Raw genomic sequence first — 5,845 nt, 5'->3', positions numbered from 1 at the left:
TTCAGCAGTTAAATAAGAAGAAAGATTTTTATGAAAGACAAGTCATCTCCACTGCCCTAGACATCGCTGCTCCCAAAGCCAGGAGAGAGTGGTACTCCACTGCAGCCAACGAGGTAGCAGTGGGATATACTGTAGCCTCCAGCCCCATGCATTCTGGAAGTTCTCCCAGGCAGACAAAGTATATTATGGAAGAATTCATAAAGTCTCCTGGAGGGAAAAGTAGATGGCGTCACTGCCTTTTTCTGCAAATTTTCCATCTATGAAACAGGATTAGTAAAGACTCAGCTAAGAAATATGTTCACAACAAACTTCTTGGGGAAAATCTCTGGCAAAGGCATTATTGGGATTGTGTCCTGAATTCTCCAACCTTCCACATCTTTATGTCAGAGCTAATAGCTACATGTTAGACTGTTACAAAACAATAAAACTAACTTGACTTTTCACCATCTTTGTTTTTTCTTTTGACCTGTCAGCTGTGCTACCCTCTGAAGAGTAGTTTCTGGCGTTCTTCCTTTGAAATTAAGGGGTTGAGGGACAAGAGCACTGGGGAACCGGGAGGGGCAGTGATATGCTGGTAAACGTGTAACAACCAGATCTTTCCAGGGTAAAGAGGCCCTGGTTTGTAGTGTTTGCCAATTTCCTTGCTATAAATTCTCCCACCATCACCAATTTCAACCCACCAACATAATGTCAATAGACACAGAGATGAGATGTACAGTAGCATAAAATTATAAATATTTCCACCATACAATAGATATAAATAACCTCAAGAGCATAGATAAGAGTAAAATAATTAAGAAGTGATTGAACTCTGTGCATTACCTTTTTTCATTTTTAAGTTTACGTAGTTTAATTGTTAATAATGACTGTACACTTAAAACTGCCTCACAAAATTCCAAGAAATTTAGCAAATGGCTCTTAACGAGCCAGTACAAGCCAGCTCCAGCACACAGCTGGGTGGAATGGAGGAGAATGTGATTTAGAAAGAACATGAAACTCTCCTTATCAATTGAGGTTTGGTCAGTTTGTCCCCCCTCTTTCTCTACACAAATCTCAGGAAACATCGAAGTATACTTCTTTGGCGCTTTGGGAAGGGACAAAATAATAGGATTTGTTCTCTTCCATGTCACTGAGAACTGTAGAAAGAGTTAAAGTTATTCATTACAGATAAAAATAAATAAAATAAAATTAGCCAAAAGATTCTGCCTGACATTTATCATGTCACTTCTCTGCTTAAAATCCTTCAATGACTCAATTGCTTACCCTGAAATTCTAAATTCCTTAACATGACTTACAAAGGCTTTATAACTGATTGAAACCCACCTAGAGAGGATGTCTATTTTTACTTGCCCAGAATCTATTCTCCCTTCTTCTATAATAACATCTTCTATTGGGAAATACGCTTCCTCATTTGGATATAGTCTTGGTGGGACTCTTGGTAATGTTTACCCTGACTTCCCGTGGTCAAGAGTCAGGTCTTTTTGTTTGTTTTTATTTTTTGTTTTTTGTTTTTAACTCAAATGGGCCAACCATACACTCACTCCCTGGAATGTGCACCTTGAGTGGAGTAACCGAGGGACCGAAACTTGGTTGAGATTCATTTATCTTGACAGAAGCCCTTAAAGAGACTCACAATTAGTTCCTGCTTACCTAGATTTCTGGGAGATGCTTAGTTCCTCTTTTTTCAGATCATGGTTCATCGGCCTTCCTTCAGTTCGCTAAGCCAGCCCAGAGTTCGTTTTTTTTTTTTTTAATTTAATGTTGCCAAAATTGTCTCTATTAATCACAAGCCTCTGACTGGTAGGTACACCACCTTTCTAGCCTCGTCTCCCACATCCATCCACATATGCATGTGTCCCAGACTTACAGAAACATTGGCTGGTTCCCAAATATGCACAAGCCTGGCACTTACTGATGAAGAAATTCCATGGTACTTCAGGACTCTGCCCTGTCCTGCCTTTTTTCTGTAATCAGCTCTTTCTCATCCTTCAAGATTCAGCTCAGTTGTCTTTATGAAATTTCACAAACTTCCCTATACAAAGTGAGTTGCTCCCTCCTTTGTGATCTCTCAGTATTTGTGTACACTTCTATCATAGCACTTATCAAAAGTGATTTCAGGGCTTCCCTGGTGGCGCAGTGGTTGAGATTCCGCCTGCCGATGCTGGGGACACGGGTTCGTGCCCCGGTCCGGGAGGATCCCACATGCCGCGGAGCGGCTGGGCCCGTGAGCCATGGCCGCTGAGCCTGCGCGTCCGGAGCCTGTGCTCCGCAACGGGAGAGGCCACAGCAGTGAGAGGCCCGCGTACCACAAAAAAAAAAAAAAAAAAGTGACCTCAAAAAGAGATTTCATACTATATATCTCTGAATATTCGATACTTAGCCCAGTGCCTAGAACATAGCAATGTTTGGTGAATGAATGAACACTACTCAGACATCTCCCAGGGCAGGAAGGAGATAATTGGCTAAGCACTCCCCAGCACCAGAGCAGGCTGACACTACAGAGCAATATATCTGAGGAAGAGGTTCCGTGAAGGTCCCAAGAGTTCCAGGCCGAAGGCAGGCAGGCTTGCTTTATCATAAATAAAGGAAGGCAGGGAAATTTTCACATGAGTTGCTGGATGTCATCTCCCAGAGAAGCCTTGGAAGCCATATGTTGACGATGGCAGTCAGACCCTTTGAATGACTGTAGACTAGAGGACCAGCCCCGCCCCCCCCACCGACACCCCTACCAATTCCCACTAATTGGACTTTCGGACTTTACATGAAACAAAAATCAACTTTTATTGTATTAATCTTCCGAGCTCTCAAGATTTATCTGTTACAGGATCTAGCATTATCTCATCTGTTTACAGAAATTGAGGTTAGGTGTGGCTATAACAAAAACCTAAACTATGTGGCTTTGGCTTAACAGTTGAACAGTGAGTGGTGAAGAAATGAAAATCAAAGGTTACAAGGATAGAGCCTCAGGCTATACCATGCAAATATTTAGTACAAATGTCGCCTGTGATGATTTGTGTATTAGTTATCTATTGCTTGGTAACATATCACTCCAAAACTTAATGGCTTGAAACAACAATAAGCATGTATTATCTCTCGTAGTTTCTGAGGGTCAGGAATTCTGGAGCAGCTTGGGGTCTCTCATGAGGTTGCAGTCAGATTTTGACAGGGCCTGCAGCCGTCCGAGGCTTGACTGAGGTGGTAGGATCCACACACTCACGTGGTTACTTGACCAAAAGGTTGGTGCTGGCAAGTTGGTATCTCTCTACTTGGGCCTCTCCATGTGTCTGCTTGAGTGTCCTCATGACCTGGTGTCTGGTTTCCCCCAGAGCAACTGAATCAGGAGATCAAGGCAAATGCTTCAATGTCTTTTATGACCTAAGCTTAGAAGTCACATACCACCAGTTTCACTGCATTTTATTAGTCACTTTCCCTCAGACTGCTCCAATTACTGTATAGAGAATAAACTAGAGAGGAGCAAGATTTGAGATAAAGATGCCAATTTTGGCTCCTTTTTCTGTTTTAATGATTTCCTTGTACATATGATATGTATTGTAATAGTCTCCAAATGCTTCTTGGAAATAGGCAGGATTGGAATCATAAATGATAACTATAATGCAAATCCCAGACCACAGTACAATTGCCACCATCAGGGAAGCCTTCAGCCAAGGATAATGTTTCTGGCCAGGACAGAGTTTTGAATTCTTTTTTTTCCCCCTCCAGCTTCTGTTCTTCTCTAACATTCAGCTTTCCTGAAAACTGTTCAGCTTTTCTAATTCATCTAAGTTTTCCAAATGCATTTTTCTATCTTTCTCATTTGCTACAGTTGTCATCTCCACACTGGCTAGATCTGTAGATGGAAGAAAGAACAAGGCACCTCCGGAACTGAGTTAGGCTAATAAAACCAGCAGAAAATGGATGAGATCAAATAAACACAAGTGAGCTAAACCAGCAGAATATAATGTAACAACAACAACAAAAAAGCCCCCAATTGCATTTTTAAGGCAGACATTATGACAAGGGACATTCTTATGACATTACAACAAATAGGGACATCTCTAATGTCTCTCAGACCAGAACCTCAACTTTCTCCAATTTCTTTTTTCATGATTGTATCAGAATGAAGCAATAATTTCCAGGACAACTCTATCTTTCATGAATTACAGACGATTTGTCCTCCCTTTAAATATTTTTTATATACTTATCCAGTAGTCAAAGACCCTTCTTGACTTGTAAAAAATCCTGTTGACCTAATTACTGTGTCTAGTTAGGTCCTATACATAGACCAGGACAGATGAGACTCTTATCTTTACAGATGAGTAATGGACAAGGAAAACAACAACAAAGAGACAGCTAACAGCCTAGAATCTATGAAAGATATAGGAGACATGAGAAGAAAACAGCGGTCACCAAAAGTAAAAGAATAGAATAATTTCAAAAGATATTTACTTAAGAAAACAAAAATAACCTTGAAATCTATTTTATGCTCTCAAAAAGATGTAAAGAAAACCTGGGCTCTATAAAACAAGAGATGAAACACAAGATAATCAGATAACAAACTGAATTGGAAAAGGAGCTGGCAGAGTTAGCAAACAATGTCATAGCAGAATTTAAGAAGAATAAAGAGCAGAATTAACAGCACATAAAGCCAAATCAGTTTTGTAAAATGTCACCATCAGAAATTCTCCCATAGTGCCAAGGGGAAGAACAAAGGGATGAAAGTTATCGGAGAGGAGATAAACGATATGGAGAGAAGGCAATAGAAATCCAATACATAGGTATTGGTTCTCCTGAAGGAGAGTCAGGACAAGAGAACCACAATCATCAAAGATATAATGGGAGGAAACTTCCTTGAGCTGATAAAAGACCTGAAACCACAAATTGGAAGGAATTCACCATGTACCCAGAAAAAAAAAAACTAGATAAATTGTGATTTGAAAGTATAAAGAGATAATTCTACAACTTTAGAAATATAAGGGGGCTTCCCTGGTGGCGCAGTGGTTGAGAATCTGCCTGCTAATGCAGGGAACACGGGTTCGAGCCCTGGTCTGGGAAGATCCCACATGCCACGGAGCAACTGGGCCCGTGAGCCACAACTACTGAGCCTGCGCGTCTGGAGCCTGTGCTCCGCAACAAGAGAGGCCGCGAGAGTGAGAGGCCCGCGCACCGCGATGAAGAGTGGCCCCCGCTTGCCACAACTAGAGAAAGCCCTCGCACAGAAACGAAGACCTAACACAGCCATAAATAAATAAATAAAGCAAACTGTCAACAAGTAAAAATAAACACAATTATTAAAAAAAAAAAATGTATAGAAATATAAGAAACAACTTCTGCTGTGGTTCGTGTACTGCTAATGAACAGTTAAGTTTTCACATTCTTGCCCAGTTGTGAACATAGAGTAGGATCACACCTTGTCAATAGGAGCTGAGGCTTCCTGTGAAGAAAATATATATTTCAATGTATAATCCTGGAAAGGGAAAGATCTTGGTTGAGAAACGAGGACTTGGAAGGTGAGCCTTAAAGAGGAAGAAGAGGGAATTCCTTTCTCTGCCTGACCCTCATTCTCTTAAGCCTGGAATCCAAGGAGTTCCAATGTGCTCAATATGCTTCCAACAATTAAAGGAACAATGGCATGTGCCATATAGAAGCAAGTCAGGGACTAAATTAGGGAGTTAGTGATTTAGTACTTGTCAAGATCATAGAACATTACCTGGCTCATAGTAAGCACTTGGTAAGTATTAGCTATTATCATTATCATAAATATTATTTCTATGTGATTAATTACTGTCATTTAGTATAGTGTTATTATTAAATGATACACCTTAGACTCAACTGGGATACAGAGATT

The sequence above is a fragment of the Lipotes vexillifer genome, unplaced genomic scaffold, assembly GCF_000442215.2.
Source record: "Lipotes vexillifer unplaced genomic scaffold, Lipotes_vexillifer_v1.1 scaffold773, whole genome shotgun sequence".
Lineage (NCBI taxonomy): Eukaryota > Metazoa > Chordata > Mammalia > Artiodactyla > Lipotidae > Lipotes > Lipotes vexillifer.
The sequence above is the reverse complement of the archived record's forward strand: the minus strand, read 5'-3'. Positions refer to the sequence as shown.